A 15,000-nucleotide genomic window follows, 5' to 3' on the forward strand; every position below is an offset into this window, starting at 1 on the left:
CCCCACACAGGCCAACTGCAAGACCTCCCCCTGCTTCATAGGGCTGCAGCCTGCATTCTCTCATCCTTCCACATTCCTCCACGCCTCCATTTCGGAATGGCAGGCAGTGACCAGTGGGGTACCGCAGGGATCAGTACTGGGACCGCAGCTTTTTACAATATATGTTCATGATATAGAAGATGCTATTAGCAATAACATTAGCAAATTTGCTGATGATACTGAGCTGGGTGGCAGGGTGAAATGTGATGAGGATGTTAGGAGATTACCGGGTGACCTGGACAAGTTAGGTGAGTGGTCAGATGCATGGCAGATGCACTTTAATGTGGATAAATGGATGCTTATCCACTTTGGTGGCAAGAACACGAAGGCAGATTACTACCTAAATGGAATCAATTTCGGTCAAGGGACAGTACCGAGAGATCTGGGGGTTCTTGTACACCACTCAATGAAGGTAAGCATGCAGGTACAGCAGGTAGTGAAGAAGGCTAATAGCATGCTGGCCTTCATAACAAGAGGGATCGAGTACAGAAGCAAAGAGGTTCTTCTGCAGGTGTACAGGGCCCTGGTGAGACCACACCTGGAGTACTGTGTGCAGTTCTGGTCTCCAAATTTGAGGAGAGACATTCCGGCTATTGAGGGAGTGCAGCGTAGGTTGACGAGGTCAATTCCTGGAATGGCGGGATTACCTTACACTGAAAGACTGGAGCGACTGGGCTCGTGTACCCTTGAGTTTAGAAGACTGAGAGGGGATCTGGTTGAGACATATAAGATTATCAAAGGATTGGACACTCTGGCGGCAGGAAACGTGAGTGCCGAAACAGAGGACACAGCTTAAAAATACGGGGTAGACCGTTTAGGACAGAGATGAGGAGAAACGTCTTCACCCAGAGAGTGGTGGCTGTGTGGAATGCTCTGCCCCAGAGGGCAGTGGAGGCCCAGTCTCTGGATTCATTGAAGAAAGAGTTGGACAGAGCTCTCAAGGATAGTGGAATCAAGGCTTATGGAGATAAGGCAGGAACAGGATACTGATTAAGGATGATCAGCCATGATCATATTGAATGGTGGTGCAGGCTCCAAGGGCAGAATGGCCAACTCCTGCACCTATTGTCTATTGCCCTCCTTTCCTGACTGCCAGCCGCAGACAGCGTGCAGCCCCAATCCCTTTCTTTCCCTCTTTCTTGCTGATTTTGGCAGCGCTCCGCTCTCCTCCCCTCCCTGTCTCCTGCCTGCAGCAGCAGCAAAAATAACCTGTCGCTGCATTGCGTGCGTGGCCCATTGCGTGCATTGCGTGCATCCCCCGGGCCTGACGGGATATATCCTAGGATTATGTGGGAAGCAAGAGAGGAAATTGCTGTACCGTTGGCAATGATCTTCTCGTCTTCACTGGCAACGGGGGTGGTACCAGGGGACTGGAGAGTAGCGAATGTTGTGCCCCTGTTCAAAAAAGGGAATAGGGATAACCCCGGGAATTACAGGCCAGTTAGTCTTACTTCTGTGGTAGGCAAAGTAATGGAAAGGGTACTGAGGGATAGGATTTACGAGTATCTGGAACGGCACTGCTTGATTAGGGACAGCCAGCACGGATTTGTGAAGGGTAGGTCTTGCCTTACAAGTCTTATTGAATTCTTCGAGGAGGTGACCAAGCATGTGGATGAGGGTAGAGCAGTGGATGTAGTGTACATGGATTTTAGTAAGGCATTTGATAAGGTTCCCCATGGTAGGCTTATGCGGAAAGTCAGGAGGCATGGGATAGAGGGAAATTTGGCCAATTGGATAGAAAACTGGCTAACCGGTCGAAGTCAGAGAGTGGTAGTAGATGGTAAATATTCAGCATGGAGTCCAGTTACAAGTGGAGTTCCGCAGGGATCAGTTCTGGGTCCTCTGCTGTTTGTAATTTTTATTAATGACTTAGATGAGGGAGTCGAAGGGTGGGTCAGTAAATTTGCAGATGATACAAAGATAGGTGGAGTTGTGGACAGTGAGGAGGGCTGTTGTCGGCTGCAGAGGGACTTAGATATGATGCAGAGCTGGGCTGAGGAGTGGCAGATGGAGTTCAACCCTGCCAAGTGTGAAGTTGTCCATTTTGGAAGAACAAATAAGAATGCGGAATACAGGGTTAATGGTAGGGTTCTTGGTCAGGTGGAGGAACAGAGGGATCTTGGGGTCTATGTACATAGATCTTTGAAGGTTGCCACTCAGGTGGATAGAGTTTGTAAGAAGGCCTATGGAGTATTATCGTTCATTAGCAGAGGGATTGAATTCAAGAGTCGTGAGGTGATGTTGCAGCTGTACAGGACTTTGGTTAGGCCACATTTGGAGTACTGTGTGCAGTTCTGGTCGCCTCACTTTAGGAAAGATGTGGAAGCTTTGGAGAGGGTGCAGAGAAGATTTACCAGGATGTTGCCTGGAATGGAGAGTAGGTCTTACGAGGATAGGTTGAGAGTTCTCGGCCTTTTCTCGTTGGAACGGCGAAGGATGAGGGGTGACTTGATAGAGGTTTATAAGATGATCAGAGGAATAGATAGAGTAGACAGTCAGAAACTTTTTCCCCGGGTACAACAGAGTGTTACAAGGGGACATAAATTTAAGGTGAAGGGTGGAAGGTATAGGGGAGATGTCAGGGGTGGGTTCTTCACCCAGAGAGTGGTGGGGGCATGGAATGCGCTGCCCGTGGGAGTGGTAGAGTCAGATTCATTGGCGACCTTTAAGCGGCATTTGGATAGGTACATGGATGGGTGCTTAATCTAGGATAGAAGTTCGGCACAACATCGTGGGCCGAAGGGCCTGTTCTGTGCTGTATTGTTCTATGTTCTATGTTCTAACACGAGTGCAGAGGGGTGACTTGAGCAGCCCCTGCTGGCAGAAAAAGCCTACTGCACCTGGTATTCCCAGGCGGTCTCCCATCCAAGTACAAACCAGGCCAGAGTCTGCTTAGCTTCCGAGATCAGACGAGATCGGGCGTTTTCAGACTAGTATGGCCGTAGGCGCTGGCCCTTGCCTTTTCTCCCCACTTCAAGGCGTGCTGGCCAGCCACATTTTCTTTGCTGCTCTTTCTCTTGATCCCCTTTGTTTTTTTTCTCTCTTTTCTCTTTGCTCTTCCTCCTCCGTGCGTGCTTCCCTCCCTCCCTCCCTCCCTCCAGCTAGCCCTTGCCCACCAGGCTCCTGTCGTCTCCCACATCCCCACACAGGCCAACTGCAAGACCTCCCCCTGCTTCATAGGGCTGCAGCCTGCATTCTCTCATCCTTCCACATTCCTCCACGCCTCCATTTCGGAATGGCAGGCAGTGACCAGTGGGGTACCGCAGGGATCAGTACTGGGACCGCAGCTTTTTACAATATATGTTCATGATATAGAAGATGCTATTAGCAATAACATTAGCAAATTTGCTGATGATACTGAGCTGGGTGGCAGGGTGAAATGTGATGAGGATGTTAGGAGATTACCGGGTGACCTGGACAAGTTAGGTGAGTGGTCAGATGCATGGCAGATGCACTTTAATGTGGATAAATGGATGCTTATCCACTTTGGTGGCAAGAACACGAAGGCAGATTACTACCTAAATGGAATCAATTTCGGTCAAGGGACAGTACCGAGAGATCTGGGGGTTCTTGTACACCACTCAATGAAGGTAAGCATGCAGGTACAGCAGGTAGTGAAGAAGGCTAATAGCATGCTGGCCTTCATAACAAGAGGGATCGAATACAGAAGCAAAGAGGTTCTTCTGCAGGTGTACAGGGCCCTGGTGAGACCACACCTGGAGTACTGTGTGCAGTTCTGGTCTCCAAATTTGAGGAGAGACATTCCGGCTATTGAGGGAGTGCAGCGTAGGTTGACGAGGTCAATTCCTGGAATGGCGGGATTACCTTACACTGAAAGACTGGAGCGACTGGGCTCGTGTACCCTTGAGTTTAGAAGACTGAGAGGGGATCTGGTTGACACATATAAGATTATCAAAGGATTGGACACTCTGGCGGCAGGAAACGTGAGTGCCGAAACAGAGGACACAGCTTAAAAATACGGGGTAGACCGTTTAGGACAGAGATGAGGAGAAACGTCTTCACCCAGAGAGTGGTGGCTGTGTGGAATGCTCTGCCCCAGAGGGCAGTGGAGGCCCAGTCTCTGGATTCATTGAAGAAAGAGTTGGACAGAGCTCTCAAGGATAGTGGAATCAAGGCTTATGGAGATAAGGCAGGAACAGGATACTGATTAAGGATGATCAGCCATGATCATATTGAATGGTGGTGCAGGCTCCAAGGGCAGAATGGCCAACTCCTGCACCTATTGTCTATTGCCCTCCTTTCCTGACTGCCAGCCGCAGACAGCGTGCAGCCCCAATCCCTTTCTTTCCCTCTTTCTTGCTGATTTTGGCAGCGCTCCGCTCTCCTCCCCTCCCTGTCTCCTGCCTGCAGCAGCAGCAAAAATAACCTGTCGCTGCATTGCGTGCGTGGCCCATTGCGTGCATTGCGTGCATCCCCCGGGCCTGACGGGATATATCCTAGGATTATGTGGGAAGCAAGAGAGGAAATTGCAGTACCGTTGGCAATGATCTTCTCGTCTTCACTGGCAACGGGGGTGGTACCAGGGGACTGGAGAGTAGCGAATGTTGTGCCCCTGTTCAAAAAAGGGAATAGGGATAACCCCGGGAATTACAGGCCAGTTAGTCTTACTTCTGTGGTAGGCAAAGTAATGGAAAGGGTACTGAGGGATAGGATTTACGAGTATCTGGAACGGCACTGCTTGATTAGGGACAGCCAGCACGGATTTGTGAAGGGTAGGTCTTGCCTTACAAGTCTTATTGAATTCTTCGAGGAGGTGACCAAGCATGTGGATGAGGGTAGAGCAGTGGATGTAGTGTACATGGATTTTAGTAAGGCATTTGATAAGGTTCCCCATGGTAGGCTTATGCGGAAAGTCAGGAGGCATGGGATAGAGGGAAATTTGGCCAATTGGATAGAAAACTGGCTAACCGGTCGAAGTCAGAGAGTGGTAGTAGATGGTAAATATTCAGCATGGAGTCCAGTTACAAGTGGAGTTCCGCAGGGATCAGTTCTGGGTCCTCTGCTGTTTGTAATTTTTATTAATGACTTAGATGAGGGAGTCGAAGGGTGGGTCAGTAAATTTGCAGATGATACAAAGATAGGTGGAGTTGTGGACAGTGAGGAGGGCTGTTGTCGGCTGCAGAGGGACTTAGATATGATGCAGAGCTGGGCTGAGGAGTGGCAGATGGAGTTCAACCCTGCCAAGTGTGAAGTTGTCCATTTTGGAAGAACAAATAAGAATGCGGAATACAGGGTTAATGGTAGGGTTCTTGGTCAGGTGGAGGAACAAAGGGATCTTGGGGTCTATGTACATAGATCTTTGAAGGTTGCCACTCAGGTGGATAGAGTTTGTAAGAAGGCCTATGGAGTATTATCGTTCATTAGCAGAGGGATTGAATTCAAGAGTCGTGAGGTGATGTTGCAGCTGTACAGGACTTTGGTTAGGCCACATTTGGAGTACTGTGTGCAGTTCTGGTCGCCTCACTTTAGGAAAGATGTGGAAGCTTTGGAGAGGGTGCAGAGAAGATTTACCAGGATGTTGCCTGGAATGGAGAGTAGGTCTTACGAGGATAGGTTGAGAGTTCTCGGCCTTTTCTCGTTGGAACGGCGAAGGATGAGGGGTGACTTGATAGAGGTTTATAAGATGATCAGAGGAATAGATAGAGTAGACAGTCAGAAACTTTTTCCCCGGGTACAACAGAGTGTTACAAGGGGACATAAATTTAAGGTGAAGGGTGGAAGGTATAGGGGAGATGTCAGGGGTGGGTTCTTCACCCAGAGAGTGGTGGGGGCATGGAATGCGCTGCCCGTGGGAGTGGTAGAGTCAGATTCATTGGCGACCTTTAAGCGGCATTTGGATAGGTACATGGATGGGTGCTTAATCTAGGATAGAAGTTCGGCACAACATCGTGGGCCGAAGGGCCTGTTCTGTGCTGTATTGTTCTATGTTCTATGTTCTAACACGAGTGCAGAGGGGTGACTTGAGCAGCCCCTGCTGGCGGAAAAAGCCTACCGCACCTGGTATTCCCAGGCGGTCTCCCATCCAAGTACTAACCAGGCCTGAGTCTGCTTAGCTTCCGAGATCAGACGAGATCGGGCGTTTTCAGACTAGTATGGCCGTAGGCGCTGGCCCCTGCCTTTTCTCCCCACTTCAAGGCGTGCTGGCCAGCCACATTTTCTTTGCTGCTCTTTCTCTTGATCCCCTTTGGTTTTTTTTTCTCTCTTTTCTCTTTGCTCTTCCTCCTCCGTGCGTGCTTCCCTCCCTCCCTCCCTCCCTCCAGCTAGCCCTTGCCCACCAGGCTCCTGTCGTCTCCCACATCCCCACACAGGCCGACTGCAAGACCTCCCCCTGCTTCATAGGGCTGCAGCCTGCATTCTCTCATCCTTCCACACTCCTCCACGCCTCCATTTCGGAATGGCAGGCAGTGACCAGTGGGGTACCGCAGGGATCAGTACTGGGACCGCAGCTTTTTACAATATATGTTCATGATATAGAAGATGCTATTAGCAATAACATTAGCAAATTTGCTGATGATACTGAGCTGGGTGGCAGGGTGAAATGTGATGAGGATGTTAGGAGATTACCGGGTGACCTGGACAAGTTAGGTGAGTGGTCAGATGCATGGCAGATGCACTTTAATGTGGATAAATGGATGCTTATCCACTTTGGTGGCAAGAACAGGAAGGCAGATTACTACCTAAATGGAATCAATTTCGGTCAAGGGACAGTACCGAGAGATCTGGGGGTTCTTGTACACCACTCAATGAAGGTAAGCATGCAGGTACAGCAGGTAGTGAAGAAGGCTAATAGCATGCTGGCCTTCATAACAAGAGGGATCGAGTACAGAAGCAAAGAGGTTCTTCTGCAGGTGTACAGGGCCCTGGTGAGACCACACCTGGAGTACTGTGTGCAGTTCTGGTCTCCAAATTTGAGGAGAGACATTCCGGCTATTGAGGGAGTGCAGCGTAGGTTGACGAGGTCAATTCCTGGAATGGCGGGATTACCTTACACTGAAAGACTGGAGCGACTGGGCTCGTGTACCCTTGAGTTTAGAAGACTGAGAGGGGATCTGGTTGAGACATATAAGATTATCAAAGGATTGGACACTCTGGCGGCAGGAAACGTGAGTGCCGAAACAGAGGACACAGCTTAAAAATACGGGGTCGACCGTTTAGGACAGAGATGAGGAGAAACGTCTTCACCCAGAGAGTGGTGGCTGTGTGGAATGCTCTGCCCCAGAGGGCAGTGGAGGCCCAGTCTCTGGATTCATTGAAGAAAGAGTTGGACAGAGCTCTCAAGGATAGTGGAATCAAGGCTTATGGAGATAAGGCAGGAACAGGATACTGATTAAGGATGATCAGCCATGATCATATTGAATGGTGGTGCAGGCTCCAAGGGCAGAATGGCCAACTCCTGCACCTATTGTCTATTGCCCTCCTTTCCTGACTGCCAGCCGCAGACAGCGTGCAGCCCCAATCCCTTTCTTTCCCTCTTTCTTGCTGATTTTGGCAGCGCTCCGCTCTCCTCCCCTCCCTGTCTCCTGCCTGCAGCGGCAGCAAAAATAACCTGTCGCTGCATTGCGTGCGTGGCCCAACACGAGTGCAGAGGGGTGACTTGAGCAGCCCCTGCTGGCGGAAAAAGCCTACTGCACCTGGTATTCCCAGGCGGTCTCCCATCCAAGTACTAACCAGGCCTGAGCCTGCTTAGCTTCCGAGATCAGACGAGATCGGGCGTTTTCAGACTAGTATGGCCGTAGGCGCGGGCCCCTGCCTTTTCTCCCCACTTCAAGGCGTGCTGGCCAGCCACATTTTCTTTGCTGCTCTTTCTCTTGATCCCCTTTGGTTTTTTTTTCTCTCTTTTCTCTTTGCTCTTCCTCCTCCGTGCGTGCTTCCCTCCCTCCCTCCCTCCCTCCAGCTAGCCCTTGCCCACCAGGCTCCTGTCGTCTCCCACATCCCCACACAGGCCGACTGCAAGACCTCCCCCTGCTTCATAGGGCTGCAGCCTGCATTCTCTCATCCTTCCACACTCCTCCACGCCTCCATTTCGGAATGGCAGGCAGTGACCAGTGGGGTACCGCAGGGATCAGTACTGGGACCGCAGCTTTTTACAATATATGTTCATGATATAGAAGATGCTATTAGCAATAACATTAGCAAATTTGCTGATGATACTGAGCTGGGTGGCAGGGTGAAATGTGATGAGGATGTTAGGAGATTACCGGGTGACCTGGACAAGTTAGGTGAGTGGTCAGATGCATGGCAGATGCACTTTAATGTGGATAAATGGATGCTTATCCACTTTGGTGGCAAGAACACGAAGGCAGATTACTACCTAAATGGAATCAATTTCGGTCAAGGGACAGTACCGAGAGATCTGGGGGTTCTTGTACACCACTCAATGAAGGTAAGCATGCAGGTACAGCAGGTAGTGAAGAAGGCTAATAGCATGCTGGCCTTCATAACAAGAGGGATCGAGTACAGAAGCAAAGAGGTTCTTCTGCAGGTGTACAGGGCCCTGGTGAGACCACACCTGGAGTACTGTGTGCAGTTCTGGTCTCCAAATTTGAGGAGAGACATTCCGGCTATTGAGGGAGTGCAGCGTAGGTTGACGAGGTCAATTCCTGGAATGGCGGGATTACCTTACACTGAAAGACTGGAGCGACTGGGCTCGTGTACCCTTGAGTTTAGAAGACTGAGAGGGGATCTGGTTGAGACATATAAGATTATCAAAGGATTGGACACTCTGGCGGCAGGAAACGTGAGTGCCGAAACAGAGGACACAGCTTAAAAATACGGGGTAGACCGTTTAGGACAGAGATGAGGAGAAACGTCTTCACCCAGAGAGTGGTGGCTGTGTGGAATGCTCTGCCCCAGAGGGCAGTGGAGGCCCAGTCTCTGGATTCATTGAAGAAAGAGTTGGACAGAGCTCTCAAGGATAGTGGAATCAAGGCTTATGGAGATAAGGCAGGAACAGGATACTGATTAAGGATGATCAGCCATGATCATATTGAATGGTGGTGCAGGCTCCAAGGGCAGAATGGCCAACTCCTGCACCTATTGTCTATTGCCCTCCTTTCCTGACTGCCAGCCGCAGACAGCGTGCAGCCCCAATCCCTTTCTTTCCCTCTTTCTTGCTGATTTTGGCAGCGCTCCGCTCTCCTCCCCTCCCTGTCTCCTGCCTGCAGCGGCAGCAAAAATAACCTGTCGCTGCATTGCGTGCGTGGCCCAACACGAGTGCAGAGGGGTGACTTGAGCAGCCCCTGCTGGCGGAAAAAGCCTACTGCACCTGGTATTCCCAGGCGGTCTCCCATCCAAGTACTAACCAGGCCTGAGTCTGCTTAGCTTCCGAGATCAGATGAGATCAGGCATTTTCAGACTAGTATGGCCGTAGGCGCTGGCCCCTGCCTTTTCTCCCCACTTCAAGGCGTGCTGGCCAGCCACATTTTCTTTGCTGCTCTTTCTCTTGATCCCCTTTGGTTTTTTTTTCTCTCTTTTCTCTTTGCTCTTCCTCCTCCGTGCGTGCTTCCCTCCCTCCCTCCCTCCCTCCAGCTAGCCCTTGCCCACCAGGCTCCTGTCGTCTCCCACATCCCCACACAGGCCGACTGCAAGACCTCCCCCTGCTTCATAGGGCTGCAGCCTGCATTCTCTCATCCTTCCACACTCCTCCACGCCTCCATTTCGGAATGGCAGGCAGTGACCAGTGGGGTACCGCAGGGATCAGTACTGGGACCGCAGCTTTTTACAATATATGTTCATGATATAGAAGATGCTATTAGCAATAACATTAGCAAATTTGCTGATGATACTGAGCTGGGTGGCAGGGTGAAATGTGATGAGGATGTTAGGAGATTACCGGGTGACCTGGACAAGTTAGGTGAGTGGTCAGATGCATGGCAGATGCACTTTAATGTGGATAAATGGATGCTTATCCACTTTGGTGGCAAGAACAGGAAGGCAGATTACTACCTAAATGGAATCAATTTCGGTCAAGGGACAGTACCGAGAGATCTGGGGGTTCTTGTACACCACTCAATGAAGGTAAGCATGCAGGTACAGCAGGTAGTGAAGAAGGCTAATAGCATGCTGGCCTTCATAACAAGAGGGATCGAGTACAGAAGCAAAGAGGTTCTTCTGCAGGTGTACAGGGCCCTGGTGAGACCACACCTGGAGTACTGTGTGCAGTTCTGGTCTCCAAATTTGAGGAGAGACATTCCGGCTATTGAGGGAGTGCAGCGTAGGTTGACGAGGTCAATTCCTGGAATGGCGGGATTACCTTACACTGAAAGACTGGAGCGACTGGGCTCGTGTACCCTTGAGTTTAGAAGACTGAGAGGGGATCTGGTTGAGACATATAAGATTATCAAAGGATTGGACACTCTGGCGGCAGGAAACGTGAGTGCCGAAACAGAGGACACAGCTTAAAAATACGGGGTAGACCGTTTAGGACAGAGATGAGGAGAAACGTCTTCACCCAGAGAGTGGTGGCTGTGTGGAATGCTCTGCCCCAGAGGGCAGTGGAGGCCCAGTCTCTGGATTCATTGAAGAAAGAGTTGGACAGAGCTCTCAAGGATAGTGGAATCAAGGCTTATGGAGATAAGGCAGGAACAGGATACTGATTAAGGATGATCAGCCATGATCATATTGAATGGTGGTGCAGGCTCCAAGGGCAGAATGGCCAACTCCTGCACCTATTGTCTATTGCCCTCCTTTCCTGACTGCCAGCCGCAGACAGCGTGCAGCCCCAATCCCTTTCTTTCCCTCTTTCTTGCTGATTTTGGCAGCGCTCCGCTCTCCTCCCCTCCCTGTCTCCTGCCTGCAGCGGCAGCAAAAATAACCTGTCGCTGCATTGCGTGCGTGGCCCAACACGAGTGCAGAGGGGTGACTTGAGCAGCCCCTGCTGGCGGAAAAAGCCTACTGCACCTGGTATTCCCAGGCGGTCTCCCATCCAAGTACTAACCAGGCCTAAGTCTACTTAGCTTCCGAGATCAGACGAGATCGGGCGTTTTCAGACTAGTATGGCCGTAGGCGCTGGCCCCTGCCTTTTCTCCCCACTTCAAGGTGTGCTGGCCAGCCACATTTTCTTTGCTGCTCTTTCTCTTGATCCCCTTTGTTTTTTTTTTCTCTCTTTTCTCTTTGCTCTTCCTCCTCCGTGCGTGCTTCCCTCCCTCCCTCCCTCCCTCCAGCTAGCCCTTGCCCACCAGGCTCCTGTCGTCTCCCACATCCCCACACAGGCCGACTGCAAGACCTCCCCCTGCTTCATAGGGCTGCAGCCTGCATTCTCTCATCCTTCCACACTCCTCCACGCCTCCATTTCGGAATGGCAGGCAGTGACCAGTGGGGTACCGCAGGGATCAGTACTGGGACCGCAGCTTTTTACAATATATGTTCATGATATAGAAGATGCTATTAGCAATAACATTAGCAAATTTGCTGATGATACTGAGCTGGGTGGCAGGGTGAAATGTGATGAGGATGTTAGGAGATTACCGGGTGACCTGGACAAGTTAGGTGAGTGGTCAGATGCATGGCAGATGCACTTTAATGTGGATAAATGGATGCTTATCCACTTTGGTGGCAAGAACAGGAAGGCAGATTACTACCTAAATGGAATCAATTTCGGTCAAGGGACAGTACCGAGAGATCTGGGGGTTCTTGTACACCACTCAATGAAGGTAAGCATGCAGGTACAGCAGGTAGTGAAGAAGGCTAATAGCATGCTGGCCTTCATAACAAGAGGGATCGAGTACAGAAGCAAAGAGGTTCTTCTGCAGGTGTACAGGGCCCTGGTGAGACCACACCTGGAGTACTGTGTGCAGTTCTGGTCTCCAAATTTGAGGAGAGACATTCCGGCTATTGAGGGAGTGCAGCGTAGGTTGACGAGGTCAATTCCTGGAATGGCGGGATTACCTTACACTGAAAGACTGGAGCGACTGGGCTCGTGTACCCTTGAGTTTAGAAGACTGAGAGGGGATCTGGTTGAGACATATAAGATTATCAAAGGATTGGACACTCTGGCGGCAGGAAACGTGAGTGCCGAAACAGAGGACACAGCTTAAAAATACGGGGTAGACCGTTTAGGACAGAGATGAGGAGAAACGTCTTCACCCAGAGAGTGGTGGCTGTGTGGAATGCTCTGCCCCAGAGGGCAGTGGAGGCCCAGTCTCTGGATTCATTGAAGAAAGAGTTGGACAGAGCTCTCAAGGATAGTGGAATCAAGGCTTATGGAGATAAGGCAGGAACAGGATACTGATTAAGGATGATCAGCCATGATCATATTGAATGGTGGTGCAGGCTCCAAGGGCAGAATGGCCAACTCCTGCACCTATTGTCTATTGCCCTCCTTTCCTGACTGCCAGCCGCAGACAGCGTGCAGCCCCAATCCCTTTCTTTCCCTCTTTCTTGCTGATTTTGGCAGCGCTCCGCTCTCCTCCCCTCCCTGTCTCCTGCCTGCAGCGGCAGCAAAAATAACCTGTCGCTGCATTGCGTGCGTGGCCCAACACGAGTGCAGAGGGGTGACTTGAGCAGCCCCTGCTGGCGGAAAAAGCCTACTGCACCTGGTATTCCCAGGCGGTCTCCCATCCAAGTACTAACCAGGCCTGAGTCTGCTTAGCTTCCGAGATCAGACGAGATCGGGCGTTTTCCGACTAGTATGGCCGTAGGCGCTGGCCCCTGCCTTTTCTCCCCACTTCAAGGCGTGCTGGCCAGCCACATTTTCTTTGCTGCTCTTTCTCTTGATCCCCTTTGGTTTTTTTTTCTCTCTTTTCTCTTTGCTCTTCCTCCTCCGTGCGTGCTTCCCTCCCTCCCTCCCTCCCTCCAGCTAGCCCTTGCCCACCAGGCTCCTGTCGTCTCCCACATCCCCACACAGGCCGACTGCAAGACCTCCCCCTGCTTCATAGGGCTGCAGCCTGCATTCTTCATCCTTCCACACTCCTCCACGCCTCCATTTCGGAATGGCAGGCAGTGACCAGTGGGGTACCGCAGGGATCAGTACTGGGACCGCAGCTTTTTACAATATATGTTCATGATATAGAAGATGCTATTAGCAATAACATTCGCAAATTTGCTGATGATACTGAGCTGGGTGGCAGGGTGAAATGTGATGAGGATGTTAGGAGATTACCGGGTGACCTGGACAAGTTAGGTGAGTGGTCAGATGCATGGCAGATGCACTTTAATGTGGATAAATGGATGCTTATCCACTTTGGTGGCAAGAACAGGAAGGCAGATTACTACCTAAATGGAATCAATTTCGGTCAAGGGACAGTACCGAGAGATCTGGGGGTTCTTGTACACCACTCAATGAAGGTAAGCATGCAGGTACAGCAGGTAGTGAAGAAGGCTAATAGCATGCTGGCCTTCATAACAAGAGGGATCGAGTACAGAAGCAAAGAGGTTCTTCTGCAGGTGTACAGGGCCCTGGTGAGACCACACCTGGAGTACTGTGTGCAGTTCTGGTCTCCAAATTTGAGGAGAGACATTCCGGCTATTGAGGGAGTGCAGCGTAGGTTGACGAGGTCAATTCCTGGAATGGCGGGATTACCTTACACTGAAAGACTGGAGCGACTGGGCTCGTGTACCCTTGAGTTTAGAAGACTGAGAGGGGATCTGGTTGAGACATATAAGATTATCAAAGGATTGGACACTCTGGCGGCAGGAAACGTGAGTGCCGAAACAGAGGACACAGCTTAAAAATACGGGGTAGACCGTTTAGGACAGAGATGAGGAGAAACGTCTTCACCCAGAGAGTGGTGGCTGTGTGGAATGCTCTGCCCCAGAGGGCAGTGGAGGCCCAGTCTCTGGATTCATTGAAGAAAGAGTTGGACAGAGCTCTCAAGGATAGTGGAATCAAGGCTTATGGAGATAAGGCAGGAACAGGATACTGATTAAGGATGATCAGCCATGATCATATTGAATGGTGGTGCAGGCTCCAAGGGCAGAATGGCCAACTCCTGCACCTATTGTCTATTGCCCTCCTTTCCTGACTGCCAGCCGCAGACAGCGTGCAGCCCCAATCCCTTTCTTTCCCTCTTTCTTGCTGATTTTGGCAGCGCTCCGCTCTCCTCCCCTCCCTGTCTCCTGCCTGCAGCGGCAGCAAAAATAACCTGTCGCTGCATTGCGTGCGTGGCCCAACACGAGTGCAGAGGGGTGACTTGAGCAGACCCTGCTGGCGGAAAAAGCCTACTGCACCTGGTATTCCCAGGCGGTCTCCCATCCAAGTACTAACCAGGCCTGAGTCTGCTTAGCTTCCGAGATCAGACGAGATCGGGCGTTTTCAGACTAGTATGGCCGTAGGCGCTGGCCCCTGCCTTTTCTCCCCACTTCAAGGCGTGCTGGCCAGCCACATTTTCTTTGCTGCTCTTTCTCTTGATCCCCTTTGTTTTTTTTTTCTCTCTTTTCTCTTTGCTCTTCCTCCTCCGTGCGTGCTTCCCTCCCTCCCTCCCTCCCTCCCTCCCTCCAGCTAGCCCTTGCCCACCAGGCTCCTGTCGTCTCCCACATCCCCACACAGGCCGACTGCAAGACCTCCCCCTGCTTCATAGGGCTGCAGCCTGCATTCTCTCATCCTTCCACACTCCTCCACGCCTCCATTTCGGAATGGCAGGCAGTGACCAGTGGGGTACCGCAGGGATCAGTACTGGGACCGCAGCTTTTTACAATATATGTTCATGATATAGAAGATGCTATTAGCAATAACATTAGCAAATTTGCTGATGATACTGAGCTGGGTGGCAGGGTGAAATGTGATGAGGATGTTAGGAGATTACCGGGTGACCTGGACAAGTTAGGTGAGTGGTCAGATGCATGGCAGATGCACTTTAATGTGGATAAATGGATGCTTATCCACTTTGGTGGCAAGAACAGGAAGGCAGATTACTACCTAAATGGAATCAATTTCGGTCAAGGGACAGTACCGAGAGATCTGGGGGTTCTTGTACACCACTCAATGAAGGTAAGCATGCAGGT

General features: G+C 50.9%; 7 non-coding genes across 7 annotated transcripts; all 7 read right to left on the reverse strand.

Moving 5' to 3' along the window:
* Positions 1-2,867: 2,867 nt before the first annotated feature.
* LOC140469389 (5S ribosomal RNA) lies at positions 2,868-2,986 on the reverse strand. Its single transcript, XR_011956089.1, has one exon. It is a non-coding gene; the product is annotated as a 5S ribosomal RNA (ribosomal RNA).
* A 3,059-nt stretch (positions 2,987-6,045) lies between these two features.
* LOC140467400 (5S ribosomal RNA) lies at positions 6,046-6,164 on the reverse strand. Its single transcript, XR_011955445.1, has one exon. It is a non-coding gene; the product is annotated as a 5S ribosomal RNA (ribosomal RNA).
* A 1,515-nt stretch (positions 6,165-7,679) lies between these two features.
* On the reverse strand, positions 7,680-7,798 carry LOC140475748 (5S ribosomal RNA). Its single transcript, XR_011960238.1, has one exon. It is a non-coding gene; the product is annotated as a 5S ribosomal RNA (ribosomal RNA).
* Positions 7,799-9,313: 1,515 nt separating this feature from the next.
* Positions 9,314-9,432, reverse strand: LOC140468176 (5S ribosomal RNA). The gene has a single exon (XR_011955609.1). It is a non-coding gene; the product is annotated as a 5S ribosomal RNA (ribosomal RNA).
* Positions 9,433-10,947: 1,515 nt separating this feature from the next.
* On the reverse strand, positions 10,948-11,066 carry LOC140475792 (5S ribosomal RNA). The gene has a single exon (XR_011960280.1). It is a non-coding gene; the product is annotated as a 5S ribosomal RNA (ribosomal RNA).
* Positions 11,067-12,581: 1,515 nt separating this feature from the next.
* Positions 12,582-12,700, reverse strand: LOC140468561 (5S ribosomal RNA). Its single transcript, XR_011955693.1, has one exon. It is a non-coding gene; the product is annotated as a 5S ribosomal RNA (ribosomal RNA).
* A 1,514-nt stretch (positions 12,701-14,214) lies between these two features.
* Positions 14,215-14,333, reverse strand: LOC140473301 (5S ribosomal RNA). The gene has a single exon (XR_011958251.1). It is a non-coding gene; the product is annotated as a 5S ribosomal RNA (ribosomal RNA).
* Between the last annotated feature and the right edge of the window lie 667 nt (positions 14,334-15,000).

This window comes from Chiloscyllium punctatum, chromosome 3 (assembly GCF_047496795.1).
Source record: "Chiloscyllium punctatum isolate Juve2018m chromosome 3, sChiPun1.3, whole genome shotgun sequence".
Lineage (NCBI taxonomy): Eukaryota > Metazoa > Chordata > Chondrichthyes > Orectolobiformes > Hemiscylliidae > Chiloscyllium > Chiloscyllium punctatum.